Genomic DNA, 16165 nt, shown 5'->3' with positions numbered 1-16165 from the left:
CTACAGTAGCTGCAGAAATATATGACCACTACCATTTGACTATTTTAAAATTTTCCACTAGGAAGAAAAGGATGACACCATTTCCCTCGTCACATGACGGTGGGCCTAGGGAATCCCAGCCACCTGCAAGGACGAGAAATTATGGAAAGCAGCCCAGAATCTGGGACTCCGGGAGAAGCGTCCCAGTCGGTTCTATGGAAACGAGAGACGCAGGTGGCCTAGCGCCTCGCCGGCTCGGGACCGAGCTGCGCAAACAGGGGGCGGAGGAGCGCTCAGCCTGCACTGCAGAGAGGGCTCGGCGGCCTGCCCTCCGCGGCGCGGGGTCTGCGACTGCAGCCCACCGACGCGGGAGCCTTCTGGGCGCTCCAGTGGGAAGGAGAGAGGCAGCGGAAAGCGCAAGAGGCGGGCGCCACTGCCGCTCACCCCAGCCCCTTCCCAGCCTCACAGTGGGCGCAGCAGAAACTTCGGGGGCATGGAGGAAACATCCCCACAGAGTCAGCGTACACTGTGTCTTCCGAGCTGAGGCCCTTTACCTTCCAGGCCGGAGTGTCTTGCTTCCCTCGGGTGACCGTGGAGACAGGGTAGACGACTGCTGCGGCAGCACTCGCTACTTCGCTAATCCCGGCTCTGGGAAATAATTTCCCGCCGGGCGCTCCGTGGCTCCGGAAGCTATTGTATCACTTCCGGGTGGTTGTTAGTGACGCTGTCCAGCCGTCGTCAGGTGGTCTGAGAGGGTGCCGTACTAGATTCTGATGGGCTGGCGGGGTTGCTGATAGAGCCGTGCGGGAGGTGGCAGACTGGTAAGTGATTTCTGTGAGTTGCCTTCTGGGCCTGGTATTTCCCGTCAGGGCACCGTACAGCATCTTGGCTGGACCAAGAAGTGAGCGGGAGGGCGTTGAACCAGGAGTCCCCATCCATCCCTGTGGCGCTTAACCCTCTGCTAGAGAAGGCCGAATGATCTCGGCTTACCATCATCGCCACTCGCAGTATCTATCTCCAAGTTGGAAATAGACCTCTCGTCTTCAAATGTCCCTGGGCAAGGATGAAGACACCGTGTGTGTACCCCAACTCGGTTTGGTACCGTGTCTCTCTACCGATAATCAGTGTTCTTACTCTCCCGTTCACAGGATGTGGTCATCCTCGACTTTCGAGAGGTGTTTTTCCGTACTTTTCCTGAGTACTGTTACCATTGCCCTGGGTTGCAGTACCTGAGAAGCAGGCAGTGGTAAACACCCTGTACAAACATTTTGGAAGTGGGGTAGGGGAGTCGTGCCTGATTTAGAATTGATTCAGCGTTCTCGCTGCAGTTTTGAATTGGGAGACGATGGTATTTATTTTTCTGGCTGCTATGAGCTAATGAGCTTAAAATTTCAAGCGTGGGCTTTAAATATGTTTTACTTTTTGATCAGGAAGTAGTAGCGCCTCCCTAAAAGGAGTGCTAGTTAGTGTACTTCAGGCTACTTCGATAATGAAGAATTCAGGAGAATTTTGGATGGAAGTCTGAGGTAACCAGAATAATTGTAGAGATAAATTTCTTCTCGCAAAGGGATATGAGGCAAGGTGCTCTTTCAGATGAAGATTTTTTATTTTAAACGATGTAGTAAACTGTGGCGACTCTTGTCTTTCTTGAGTAATGCAATTTCTTCAGGTAAGTAGTTTTCACTCACCACCTTATATTTAAACAGTCACCCTTTATTTCTTTCAGAAAAGCCAGCTGCAAAATAAATTATAAGGCAAACTCTACCATAAAAAAATGCAAGAAATATGTTCAATTCAAGACCTCTGATGCATCAAGTGTCTTGTTACTTTCTAAAAGTAATTTACTGTGTTTAGAATAGCATTGATTCTAATCTCCTTGTTGATTAATAATGCAACAAATTTTTATACTCTCCCCTAATTCCAGTTTTCCATTTTTATTGAACCTTGTGTTTTTCCTTTATTTCTTTAGTTAAAAGGATTGTAATACTTTAAAGGAGATTACATGTTTGTATCTAGCAACTAGTTCTTACACAAGCAGTACATTTTTAAAATCATTGATTTGAGATACCACCTTTCAAATTAATATAGCCAACCACTAATACAAACAACAATTGTCTGCCAGGCACTTTACCTTTATTATTTTATTTAAACTTAATACAGTTCTACAAGAAAAATTATGTTATTCCCTTTTACAAAGAGACATTCTTACAAATTATACAATTAAATGGTAGTTGAGATTTGAATCCAGTCTACCTGACTCCACACTTGGGCTTTTTTATTGTATTCTATGCTTCCTCTCGTAATACTTAGAACAGAATTACTTTCACTCTCAGGTAAAATTAGATAGATAGTATGTCACATTCTTGTTCTAAAGGTTAATGAATGTGTTAGGGATTTTAGGAATTATTATAAGGTATGACATATGAATAATCAAGTTTATTTTCTGTGCTGATCCTTTACCAATTTTATTATCTGAACTCAAACAAATATAAGCAGTATGGAGACCTAAGTTCAGAGTATCGGCTATATCTTTAGGAAGCTTTTCACAAACATTTATATACATGTATATTTAAGTGTGGGCGCATATGAAGAAAGACAGTGAGCAAATGAGCGCAAATTTATAAAGTTGAAGTTTGTAATGCCCTGTAAAGAATTGTTATTTTTTACTGGTTATTAGCAAAATGTTCTTTCCTACTCATTTAATCCTCAAACAGATCATGATTATCTTACATTTTAAGGGAATATGCTTAATTAAATCTACCCATTCCAACATTCTACTTAATACAAAGAAATCAAAATAGCCTAATTATTAGGTAATTCACTAAAATATTGTTGAAATGATCAATACTGGAAATGACAGGACTTAATTGTAAAGAATATCTTGTTTTACTGAAAGACACTAGTACATATTAACTATACGAAAGATATTTGCTTTGCTTATCCCATAGGTAGATATCAGTGATATTTTGTTTTCAATCACATTTCAGTGCTTATGAAAGTTGAGATTATGTCAGCTTTTTCATTATCTCATACCAAGCACCTAGCACTGTGCCTGGCATGTAGTAAGTAGGAGCTCAGTGAACACTTATTGAAAGTGCAACTCCTTTTTAAAATGTTTTTTTTTAATCTACAGAGAAATACTTATATATGTGTTTTTAAAAGGAGACTTATCACATAATTAAATGCATACTTATTGTTACTCACTTTGACCTCAAAATATAATGTCTACCTCACAGACATCCCAAAAGGCAGTAGTGGTATCCTGTAAAGAAGATTGGACAGTGACACAGACTATACAAGAATAATATTGTTGCTTACTTTTTGCTATGCAGTGTTGCACTGAATTCTCACAGCACTATAGGGTATTATTGAATATTTTCCTTTTCCACATGGAAAAACTGAAGCAAAGATAAGGTGTAAATCAGCATAGCTTACACTCAGTCATGAAGGGTTGGAGCTGTGATTTGAACCAATGCTGATTCCAAAGACCATAATCTTAACTACTTTTCTGTGTTGCCTCCAAATGGGTTTTAATCCTTGCTCATCTACTAACTAGGTGTATGTATACACAGGGAGGTTTGTTTTGGCATTTGATTTCTTTGTTGTAGAAACAGTACCCATTTGTTTCAGAAATACAAGAATATACAAGTAAGACAAAGAATGAAAAATTTCCCATAACCCCACTCCTGCCCCTCTGTTCACTTGTCCACTGACCCCACCCCCATCCTGGTCCTCTCCTAGCTGCAGAGCACCCCTTTTTCTGGTGAACTCTGCTCAGGCTGGCCCAGAGGTAGGAGGGTGATGTTTCTCGATCTATCCCCCCATTTCTGTTCCTATACTTTAGGGACCCTAAGGGGACATGGAATCACATCGGGACTGCTCTATAAGCACATAGTCTGATGGGGTTGGTGCTTGGTGCTGGGACCTAGCTGTGATAGCACTGGGGTTCTGAGTCCCTCTCAAACTCTGGGGTCTTCTCGCCTCTTCTTGCTGTCTCCTTTATGACTCTTTTTCTTTTTTATTTGTATTTTTCTGAAGCTGGAAACAGGGAGAGACAGTCAGACAGACTCCCACATGCGCCCGACCGGGATCCACCCAGCACGCCCACCAGGGGGCGACACTCTGCCCACCAGGGGGCGATGCCCTGTCCCTCCAGGGCGTCGCTCTGTTGCGACCAGAGCCACTCTAGCGCCTGGGGCAGAGGCCAAGGAGCCATCCCCAGCGCCCGGGTCATCTTTGCTCCAATGGAGCCTCGGCTGTGGGAGGGGAAGAGAGAGACAGAGAGGAAGGAGAGGGGGAGGGATGGAGAAGCAGATGGGCGCTTCTCCTGTGTGCCCTGGCCGGGAATCGAACCTGGGACTTCTGCACGCCAGGCCGACACTCTACCACTGAGCCAACCGGCCAGGGCTCCTTTATGACTCTTGCTCCCTCCAGATGTCTGTGACTCTAAACAACCACCTGCTTCTCTTTGAGCCTCAATTTTGCAATCTAAGGTCACAGGGTGATCTGGGTAGAGGACCACTGCCTTTTCCCTCCCGGAGTAACCTAGGGCTCCCATGGTGGGGTCTCCTCCATGACCTTCTTCAGTGCCTTCTCTACAGACACAAAACAAAAACAAACAAAAACCCTACACCTTTTCCAACAAGTGAATATTGTAGTATTTCCAGCCTGCTCAACATCAGTCTCTGCCAGTCATAATGCAGACTACTGCTAGGCTGGGTGTGGGGAAGCAGCAGTGTTAGGCTTGCTCGCTGGTTTACCTGCTGCAAGCACTTTACCTGATTGGTGTATGAGCACGTGGCAGCACCATGTGTATGTCCTATGTAAGGCTGTGGGTGCTTGCGCTCAAGGGAAATTGGGAATGGCAGATTGTGGATTGCCTGCCCACCACTGTGAGTGGCCATTTTGCTGTTTCTTTGCCTGAGAAGTGTTTTTTCATTGCCTGTGTGCTCGTCTGCCGTTGTGAGACTTTATTAAACAGTAATGGCACAATGCTTTCCAGCTCCACAGTTTTTCTACCATCTGTCTGAATCCAGTGTGGACCTGCCTGGTCTTGGCTACTGGCATTATATCTGGCATAGTGGGCAGGATTTGGAGCAGGTTAGTATGGAACCACTGACAGCGCTGGAGGGTGGAATAGAGAAATGGCTGTTCCTGGTGTGGCTCTCTTGTTGGGGACCATGGGCTGGGTGTTTTTTATGATCCTGCGAGAAGAAACCAAGAGGTCTGTACATGAGGCTGCTTGAAGTCAAATTCCAGGATAAGCTGCAGACCGAGCACCAGCAACAGCTTGAATTGGAGCGAGTGCTGGAGAAGGAGGCTCCGGGTTTGAGAGCTACAGTATGAGATGCAGGCTGAGCACCAACGGCACCTGGAACTGGAGTGATCTCTGGAGAAGGAGTTACAGGTTTGTGAGCTCCAGTTTTCCCTGGAAGCAGAACGTTGGCAGCTGCATCTGTTGGAGAAACAACTGTGGGTTTAAGAGCTCAAGCTCCAGCTTCAGGCTGAGACCCAACAGCCACAGGAGCTGAATTGGTCACTGAAGAAGGAGCAGCATTTGTGCCAGCAGAATGACTCTTAGCTGTCGGGAACAGGCGTTTCCAACTCCTCCTCTTCTGAGGATAAGGAAGTATGGGCTGAAGCTGCTGTCTGCAAACTCAGAACCTGACCAGTAAGGTTGCACAGAAGGTAAAAACCCAGCATCCAAGAGTCCCTTGGGGACAGGCACAACCCCTCCCCAGGTAGTGGAGCACTCTGTGGTCCAGCCCTTCACCCAGGCAGAGCTGATGGGTGTTGGGGGCTCAATTCAGGCAGAAGCCCACCAAGCCCCTGGCAACCAGGTTGCTGTGGTTGTGGAACTTAGTGGTGGATGGCATCATGCTCTCTGAAACAAAGATGGACCGTAAGGCTGTGAGGGCTGCTGCCCATGCTGCCTCCTGCCCAACCAGCAAGAGAAATGGGCCTGTAAAGGTTAACGGAACACAGATGTGGGTAGATTTGATTGCAGCCAGGGAAGATAGGGAGAAATTAGATGGCAGGCCTAATCAAGTCTTGTTGGAGCTTTGGAGGCAGCTTGAGTCAGAACAGAGGTTCCAGCCACTGAAAAAGTGGGGGAAGCAGGTGGCCCTGGCAGCTGCCAAGAAAATGGCTGGCGTTTGGGTTGCAAGGTTGCAAGATTACTTGTTGGAGACAGCTGAGGAAGAGGAGAATACTCAACACCTGTTATCCCAGTTTGAATAGGAGGAAGGCTAAGGGACCCATCCAATGAGGATGGGTGGGGGCTGGAGAGCCCATTGTTAAATTGGCAATCCAGTGATCCCTTTCTAATGTGCAGCAGGTGTCGGCATTAGAAGGTACTAGGTGTAATGGACTTTCACCTAGGTGATTTGCACAGATAGCTGGGCTATCTGTCATGGACTGGTCATTGAACAGTGTAATGGACTCGGACTATGACCAGAGAAGGGGACTGGCTCCCTTGCTGGATGGACACACTGCTTGTAGACAGTACTCTGGATTTTGAATGAGAGACCTTGATGCGGCAGGAGTGGGGGACACGTCTAGCTCCGGTGGAGGCCCTCCGGAGACGCACCAAGGTCACTTTCTTCAATGGACACAACTCTGGACTATATAGGCCCTCCCACCTATCGTGGGTTGGGTGTTAGAGGTGGGCCTCCAGTTAACTCCCTGGGCAGAGTGCTCAGGGAGACATTGTGAAAGGCACCTTTGAAATTGTCATTTTTGGTAATAGCTTATGTATGAAATGTACCTATTGTGAGGCGAGCAACCCTAAAGTGGTGGAATGTGGGGAAGCAGCTGTGTTAGGCTTACTCGTTGGTTTACCAGCTGCAAGCACTTTGCCTGGTTGGTGCGTGAGTGTGTGGCTGCATCATGTGTGTATGGCTTAAGTAAGGTTATGGGTGCTTGTGCTCAGGGGATTGCAGATGGCGGATTGCCTGCCCACCACTGTCAGAGGCCATTTTGCTGTTTCTTTGCCCGAGAAGCAATTTTCCCCTGCCTGTGTGCTCATCTGACATTGCAAGACTTTATTAGACAGAATGGCCCAATTTCTGGCTCCACAGTTTTTCTTCCATCTGCCCAAATCCAAAGTGAACCTGCCTGGCCTTGGCTACCAGCATTACACTGGGAAACAGGGTTTGGTCATTAGAAGTAATTCTGCAGACTGCTGATTCACCTCATCAGGTAACTGGTGAAGAGAAGTTTTTGAATGGTGAACTCAAAGACTGCATTTGAGTCAGGTGGCAAAGGCAAAAATCAACATAATTATATTAAAAAGCCTCAGAATGTGTGAAAACTGCTGCCTCTGAACCTCAATTATTGATAAATTATTGGAGACAGGGTTTTTGAAACAATGCTCCAGCTATTTTCTCGTGAAGTTGGGTTAAAATACAAGTAAACAAGAAGAGAAGCAGTTCAGGAAATATTCTAAATGGTCGATATAGTGTCTACAATATACACTGCTCACAAAAATTAAGGGATATTTTATTGCTTCATATTCATTTTGAAATACCCCCTAAATTTTGTGAGCATATCTATTTACATACACCCTCACAGAAGTTGAGAACAAACATATAGTTGTTTAAATCCTTTGGGGATTTTCTTTTCTACATGAAGTTCTTATGAAAATTATCTAAAACTAAAAAGCAAAAGACACAATTGCCATTTTGATTAAATAGGCAAAGGAGTATAATGTAGAAAAACCTGACTTCAGAGACTACTTCAGCTTGAGCTCAAACTCATGGTCTTGAAGAAGTTACTTAAATTCTTTGAGCCCCAATTTTGTTCATTTGTAAAATAGTAATATCAATTTAATGGATTTATTTGGAATTAAATGTGATAGTATCTGAAAGTACACAGAGGCATCAGAAAAATTATAAATATATTAGAGATCAGTCTCATATTTGCTTGTTGTTTAATAAACTCTAATTGCTTTAAAAGTAAAGTCTGTGGCCCCAGTTGTGAAGTGAAACAGACTTGTGTTCAAATCCCATATCTGTCACTAGTTGTGTGACACTGGGAAAGTTACTTTCTACTCTTTCCTTAGTTGTAAAATGGGAATACCAATAATGTCTTCATAGGGCTTTTGTGGAGATTAAATGAGGTAATGAGGCATAAAGTTTAATATGGTGGCTGAACTTGTAAGCTCTTTATTCGCTCAAATTCCCAAAGAAACAGACACCAAGAGGGGTTTGGATATACAAGAGGTTCTTTGAGGAAAGTGCCAGTGAAAGGTAAAGGAGAAGGGAGCTCGAGTGGGAAGAAAATGCCTTCGGGCCTCAGTGCAGGTCTGACAACCTGGAGAGGAGGTTAAGGAGAATTTCAAACTGGTTCTTCGACCAGGCCCATGGGGAACCCTTGCACCAAAGTCATCTGTAGAGGAATCCCATGTGGCCCCAGTACTCTATATTAGCTATTAGTAAAAATAATTAACAGCTGTCACAAGCTATCATTTACAAGTGTTTTTAAATTTCAACTCTTGAATTTTACTGCCTGTCCCCGGGTCCCCTAAGAACAGTGCGACCCCTGCCTGCCAGACAGTGACCTTATCTTCTGTGGTACGTATTCTCAGACTCACAACTTCTCATATTCATAATACGGTTTTACCAGAGAACTGGTAAAGGAATCAAAAGATCTTTTCCAATTAATAGTTGAAAATGCAAACAGTAGCTAAAGCAACTGATTTTTTTATGTTATCTGGTTAAACACAAATTTCTGTCTAAATTTCTAAATTCAGATAACCAATAAATGTAACAATGTCCTTAACTTGAATTTCCATTTTTTTAAAAAATTTCATTTATTGATTTTAGAGAGAGGAAAAAAGAGAAAGGTGGTGGGGAGGAGCAGGAAGCATCAACCCGGAATAGTGTCGTCTTGTATGTGCCTTGACCTGGCAAGCCTGAGGTTTCAAACCAGCGATCTCATCATTGCCAGATTGATGCTTTACCAACTACGCAACCACAGGTCAGGCTAATTTCCATTTTCTTAACAAAGATACCTCTGAGGTTAAAAAGATCAAGATTTATAGTTTTGTATGTCTAGGTCCCTCTCCTTTTATTGTTTTTAGTAAGTGATTGTAGAGATCAATCAATTCAATGCTTTTCAAATGTCTGGTCACAACTCCATCAATTTGGTGACTATTAGCCTGTATTTTTTTTTTAATTTTATTTATTCATTATAGAGAGGGGAGAGAGAGAGAGAGAGAGAGAGAAGGGGAGAGGAGCAGGAAGCATCATCTCCCATATATGCCTTCACCAGGCAAGCCCAGGATTTTGAACCGGCGACCTCAGCGTTTCCAGGTTGACGCTTTATCCACTGCGCCACCACAGGTCAGGCTCTAGCCTGTATTTTTGTTTCAGATATGTATGCTTCAGGATTTGGAAATAAAATGTGTTTGTTACTGTGAATCACAGTTGAGGTTTAAAGCAAAATATTTAAACTTACATTAGGAATTTAGGACTAAAGAGGTCATTTAACTTGTCCAGATAACTCAGGAAACATGTGACTTGAATCAGAAGCTTGGTCTTAAGAATCTAGAGCTTTTTCTTTTGTATCATGCTCTCAGGAAAAGGATTCTTATTTCCAAGAAAAGGCTTCTTGTTCTACTTAGAGCACATAATTACTGTTTTCTAGTTGGTTAATATGACAGGTTCTTTTTTCTGTCACTTTTGTTATTTTTTCACTAAGATTTACTAAAAAGAGCTCTTCCCTGACTCCGGCCATTAAGTGTCAGGGATGTTGTTCCTAGCAGTCAGCAGCCCTGCTCAATTTACTGTCTGTTTTGCCTTTGGGAAACATAGCTAATACAACAAAAGTTTAAGTCTGCGGTTTACCTGATTTAAACTGAGGAGTGATGGAAACTCTTTTAGAGGCATATTATACTGATGAGGTCTTAATTCTTACTAATACCAGTGAATATTATTTTGTGTTTCATTGTCGTGACATTTTTTATCCATTTTCTTTGCCTTTTTAGACTTCAGCTCACCAAATATTTTTTCATTTTTAAAATGCAGGTTTTGTGTATAATCATATAACCTATCCCTGTATAATTAAAAATATTTTTATATCATTCTTTCATTTTCTACCATGTATGCAACCTGCCCTTTAAAATGCCTGTGGGCAATTTAGCAACGGTGAGCTTTGTCCTCTACTACTTGAGATTTGCCTGGGATAGGGAGGAGGCTATTTGGAGAAGGAGCCCTTTTTCTAGGCTCTGTTTTGTATTGACTTCTGTACCCTGGTATCACTAAGGCTGCCTGTGGCTCATTGTTTTAAGTTTACTTGGTAACTTAAACTTTCTGGGGCTTTCTCATTTATCTGACTCAGCAGTTCTTAAATATTTGGTTTCAGGTGTCCTTTACACTGATGACCTCAAGGAATTTTTATGTGTATAATTACTATTTTAAAAAACAACTACATTTTTTTCCAAAACAAAAATTATAATGGAAGAGTGGCATCGTTTTATATTTTTGCAATCTCTTTCATGTCTGGCCTAATAGAAGAGAGCTGAATTCACAGATCTACTTCACATTCAGTCTGTTGCAGTATATTGTTTTGGTTGAAGTGAACAAAATCCAACCTCATACAAACATGTAGTTGGAAAAGAAAATAATATTTTAATGTCCTTTTCATCAGGACTTTCACAAGTGATAGTTTCTTAAAGTTTAGTTACAATGTGGATTCTGAAATTATATCAGTGAACTTTTTGTGCTCTGTTACCTTGAAATATCTTTGTCTGTCTTGAACTTTGAATGAAACTTTACAAACACATGCTTTTGTTACATAATGTGTTGGCCATATGGAAAATGCTGATTTATTGAGGTATGCTGATCTTTCAGATCTTAATTCACTTCATAGTACAATATCAAAAAATTGTGCTTGTTAATACCACCAGCAATCTCATCAGGAAAATTTTAAAATACTGGGAAACTGTCCATACGACAATATGACTTTTCCAAGAAATTTTACTTTTGCTTTGAAAGCTATAATTTTATCATTAGAAACACTCTAAGATATTTTCTTTGAAATGACAGTCCAATTTTGTAGATTTTGAGAAAAACTGGTGTACTCAAAGGTTGAGTTAATAATAGAATTACTAATTTTTACTGCCTTATCAAAGACATTGTTAAAGGAACCTGGTATTTGTTCTTATTCCAACTGTGTAGTGGTGAAAAAATATGACTGCTGTGGTAGGCAAGATAATGCCCCCCTAAAGATGTCTACACTCAAATCCCTGGAACCTGTGAATATGTTACGTTATATGGTGAAAGGAAATTAAAGTTGTACGGACTCCGTCACATGCAGAACTTCACGGAGATTGGTTATTCTCCATCTAGTCACCGTGATGAGGGACAGCGGCTGGCATGTTCAATTCATTTAAAAAGACTTGTTACCTAATATGTAGATGTAAGATCTGGTAGAAGGCAAAATGGAGACTTGAAATTTAAGGACAATCTGAAGGAATCCTCTTACAAAAGTGAGAGAGTAACACTAAACAGAAAGCAGTAAAGGAAGCTCACTCAAAAGAAAGCCACGATGACCTGGAAGCATAGGCTTGAATATTTTCAGTGATTCACTCAGAATATATTTGTTAAAAGGCTACTGTGTGCCCAGCGAAGTGCCACAAATTGGGAATACCATTGTGAATAACACAGACATTGTCCCTGCTGTCACAGAGCTTAGAGTCTAGCAGAAAATTCTGGAACTCAGCAATCCGAGCCTTTCCCCAATCAAAATGTTTCCAAGAAAGCTAACACATAAAATTAGATAGATGTATGTGGTAATTTCTTAGTGCAGATGTCTTGTAAGTTTAACTTAGGACACTTATCACTGAGTTAACTCAGGAGCACAGTAAAAGTTATTTGATTAATAGCAGCATTTTTAAACGAGGTTTGAGGATGTTGGCTGTCTTCCTATAACAGCCTGGGCAATTCATATCTACATTTGGTTAGATTTTAAATAAGAAAATGATCTTTGATTTGCAATGAAATATGGTTGTAAGTGATGGTAGGTTTGATTTAGAAGTCAGGGTTGAAGGACCTACAACTCTCAGTAAGTCCCAACATTACATTTTATATCATTTAAAAAGACAAGCTGTTAGTTTTTAATTAGAGTGGGGTGCATTGTGCTATATAAAGCGTGTTTGCTTTTACGTTTTTGTGTGGGGAGATATAAATAGGCCTGAATTTTTTTAAGACCACTGCAGACCTACAACACTGCTAAAACAATCCATATACTAGAAGTTCAAATATATGTCCAGACATGGCAGGAAAACTGTAGTCTGAGGTGAGGTGTGCTCGCAAAAAATGAGGTGACCTGGCTATCCTTTTTAACATACTAAATACCGATGTTTTAAAATGTGGTCTATAACTATATGTAGGTGTTAGGGTTTTTAATGATCACATTCTGAACAATAGTTTGAAAGACATTCATGGCTGCAGCCCCAGCACCTCATACAGTTTTGGGCACATAGTTGATGAACAATAAATATTTGATTGATATTATTAAACAACTTTTAAAATGAAATCAAATCCAGCATGTATAAAATCAATGTTTTGACCGGTTAAGACATACTTTTTGAAACACTAGACTAGAAGACAAAGAAATGAAAATCAAAGAGGAAGATTTCCTCATTGAAAATCTAAGAATAGCCTGCACTGTGGGGGTGCAGTGGGTAAAGTGTTGACCTGGAACGCTGAGGTTGCCGGTTTGAATCCCTGGGCCTGCCTGGTCAAGGCACATACAGGAAGCAACTGCTATGAGTAGATGCTTCCTACTTCTCACTCTCCTCTCTCTCTCTCTCTCTCTCTTTCTCTTTCCTCCCTCCAAAAGTCAATAAATAAAATCTAAAAAAAAAATGTTTAAAAAAATTTTTTTTAAAAATCTAAGAATTTGGTGTTGACCCTTGGCAGGTAAATTCTTGGCATGACAGCATGTGACCCAGAGCCCCAGTCCCACAGATGTGTCCCTCAATTCTCCATATTGACACTCCTCTGACACACCAAGTAATATAGTGATGGGTCAGTGTTGGGGATTCTGGGAGAGATGTGGTTACTGGAGTCAAGGGAATAAATTGGAGCAGTGTCCTCTATAATAAGAGAAAGCAGGGCATAAAATGACAAAATAATGGCCTTACACAGCTCCTCAGAAACCTGTTACTTTATAAGGCCTAGTCCAGTGGTTGGCAAACTCATTAGTCAACAGAGCCAAATATCAACAGTACGATTGAAATTTCTTTAGAGAGCCAAATTTTTTAAACTTAAACTATATAGGTAGGTACATCATTATTAACTTAGAGTACTCCTAGACTGGCCAAAGAGCCGCATGTGGCTCGTGAGCCGAGTTTGCCGACCACTGGCCTAGTCAACTGGTGGGCTTTTCACTGGAGTGATATAACCTTTGGAAGCCATAGCTTCTTTCCACTGACCGGCTAATGGGGCCATGTCAGAAGGAGATGATGCACAAAAGAAGGGACAAGAAGGGGTGGATCAGGACCGAGAAGAGCTACTCTTCATTATTCACTCAACTACCAGAGCCAAAAGCTGACTCAAGGCAGGGGTGAATTTCAGACCCAATAGAGAGCTATTCTAGAGGTCCAGCAGCACCTATGCCTGCCATCCTGAGCATAGCTCCATGGGAGCAACTCCAGTGTGACAGACACGAAGGCACAAATGGCTGGTGTACTTGGACCTCTAGGCTTGCTCTTCTTCACACATGCATATAGACGAGATGACAGCTACTAACAAGGTGTTTACTGAAGAAGTAACAGGTTCAGTCAGAGGAGAGTTTTCAAAAACAGAAGAGATCTCATTTTGCAGCAGAGACCACCAAGGTTCAAAGGATGAAAAGGATTATCTGGCTACACAATGTTATGAAATGGTGGAGTCTGGAAAGGAACCCTAAAAAAAGAAAATGTAAGGAAAAGAAAGTTGTTCATCAGTTTACTTTAAAAATAATGAGTTTATCCTAGATTATCCAAATGGATTCAGTATGTATAATCACAGTGGTTCTCAAAAATGGACAAATTAGAAGAAGAATTCAGAGTGATCCAGTATGAAAAGGACTCACCCTATATATGTAACTAGCTAGAAAATGCAGGAAGTGGGCTGAGAGCCAAGGAATGAGAGCAGCCTCTACAAGCTAGAAATGCAAGGAAACTGGATTCTCCTCAGAGCCTCCAGAAAGGACTGTAGCCCTGCCAATTATTGGTTTAGCCTAGTGAGATCCAGTTTAGACTTGTGACCTAAAGTAACTATAAGATAATAAATGTGTGGTTTTATGACAAATTTGTGGCAACTTATTCCAGCAGCAATAGAAAACTAATACAACTGATACAGTGTAGGGACTGTACTTTGTGCTAAGGCATCATTGCTTTTGCACTATTAGTACAAATGTCACTGGCATGTAATGTCTTATTATGAAAATTGTTTTGACCTTGAGAAGTCCCTAAAAGAATATTGAGGCTCCACCAGTGTAACACACTTTGAGATCGATTATTTTTCTTTGTACCTCTTCTGTGTCAACTAGATTGGGTTCTGGGATGCAAAACCGAAGGCACAGCCCTGTTTTAAGATTGTAATCTAGTGATTGAGAGACATAAGCAAATCAAGAATTGCAGATAGTGGAGAATGACAAGTGCTCTACCTGATATCAGGGGTCGGGAACCTATGGCTCGCGAGTCAGATGTGGCTCTTTTGATGGCTACATCTGGCTCGCATACAAATCTTTAATAAAAAGTTAAAAATATAAAACATTCTCATGTATTACAATCCATTCATTTCCTACTGCTCATGTTCATGGTTACTGGTGGCTGGAGCCAATCACAGCTGTCCCCCGGGACAACACTAAGTTTTTATTGGATGGATAATGCGTAACATACTCGGGTCGTTGTATGGCTCTCACGGAATTACATTTTAAAATATGTGGTGTTCATGGCTCTCTCAGCCAAAAAGGTTCCTGACCCCTGTGATATATATATATATATATATATATATATATATACATATGTATATATATATATATATATATACATATATACATATATATATATGTATATATATATACACACATATATATATGTACACACACACACACACACACACACAGTACTCAAGGGAAGAAGAGAAGCCTGGTAACTGCCTTCATGTGCTTTTAGTTGAGTGGAAGAGATCACAAAACTAACTAGAAAATGCAAAGTGCTATTTACGAACTGTCTCCACTGACTGCAGGGGAGAGACCTTTACATTCCCATTTAGCAGTGTATGTGCTTTTAGTTTCTCCACATTCTCCCCAACACTTGTTATTGTTTATCTTTTGATTATAGCCATTCTGGTGAGCAGTGGACTATTTGCATTTATCTAAAGGTCAAGATGATGTACACCTATTATTTCTTCTAAGAATTTTATATATTTTAGCATTTATATTTAGGTCTTCGATAAATTCTAAGTTAATTTTTGAATATTTCTTTTTATGGAGTCTGACTTCATTCTTTTGCATGTTGTTATCCAGTTGTCTCAGTAACATTTCTTGAAACAGCTGATCTGTCTCTTGAATTTTCTTGAAGTGCTCATCAGAAATCAATTGGATCTTGTATGGGTTTATTTCTGGACTCTGTTCTATTGCATTGATTGCATGTCTGTCCTTATGCCTATCCTGTCACACAGTCTTGATTACTGGAGCTCTGTGATAAGTTTTAAAAATGGAAAATGTGAATTCTCTGTGCTCTGTCTAGGTTTTTGGCTTATTCTAGGTTCCTTGCACTTCTGTGTAGATTTTAAGATCAGTTTGTTCATCTCTGCACAAGAGGCAGCTGGGATTTTGATAGGGATTGCATTGAATGTGTAAATTAATTTGGAAAGTATTTCCACTTTAACAATATTAAATCTTTCAATCTATAAACATGGACTTTTCATTTCTTTAGGTCTAATTCAATTCCTTTCAATGATGTTTTGTAGTTTTCAGTGAACAAGTCTTGCAGTTCTTTTGTTAAATTTTTCCTAAATATTTATTCTCTTTGGTGCTATTGTAAATGTAATTGTTTCCCTATTTATTTTTTTTTTTTTTTTGTATTTTTCTGAAGCTGGAAACGGGGAGTGACAGTCAGAGAGACTCCCGCATGCGCCCGACCGGGATCCACCCGGCACGCCCACCAGGGGCGATGCTCTGCCCACCA

At 41.2% G+C, this 16165-nt stretch overlaps 2 protein-coding genes across 3 annotated transcripts in view; one reads left to right on the top strand and one right to left on the bottom strand.

Annotated features, from left to right (window-relative positions):
• Positions 1–646, bottom strand: part of SLF1 (SMC5-SMC6 complex localization factor 1) — a 94280-nt gene extending 93634 nt beyond the window's left edge. The window contains exon 1 of one of the 2 annotated variants that reach the window (XM_066381843.1): positions 534–646. The gene's annotated coding sequence lies outside the window, so the exon portion shown is untranslated. The remainder of the gene's footprint in view (positions 1–533) is intronic. The other variant, XM_066381844.1, reaches the window with a different exon arrangement.
• Positions 647–719: 73 nt separating this feature from the next.
• KIAA0825 (KIAA0825 ortholog) overlaps positions 720–16165 on the top strand; it is a 525573-nt gene continuing 510127 nt past the window's right edge. The window contains exon 1 of the mRNA XM_066381842.1: positions 720–800. The gene's annotated coding sequence lies outside the window, so the exon portion shown is untranslated. The remainder of the gene's footprint in view (positions 801–16165) is intronic.

This window comes from Saccopteryx leptura, chromosome 4 (genome assembly GCF_036850995.1).
Source record: "Saccopteryx leptura isolate mSacLep1 chromosome 4, mSacLep1_pri_phased_curated, whole genome shotgun sequence".
Lineage (NCBI taxonomy): Eukaryota > Metazoa > Chordata > Mammalia > Chiroptera > Emballonuridae > Saccopteryx > Saccopteryx leptura.
Note: the sequence above shows the minus strand (reverse complement) of the source record. Positions and strands in the feature narration are given on the sequence as shown.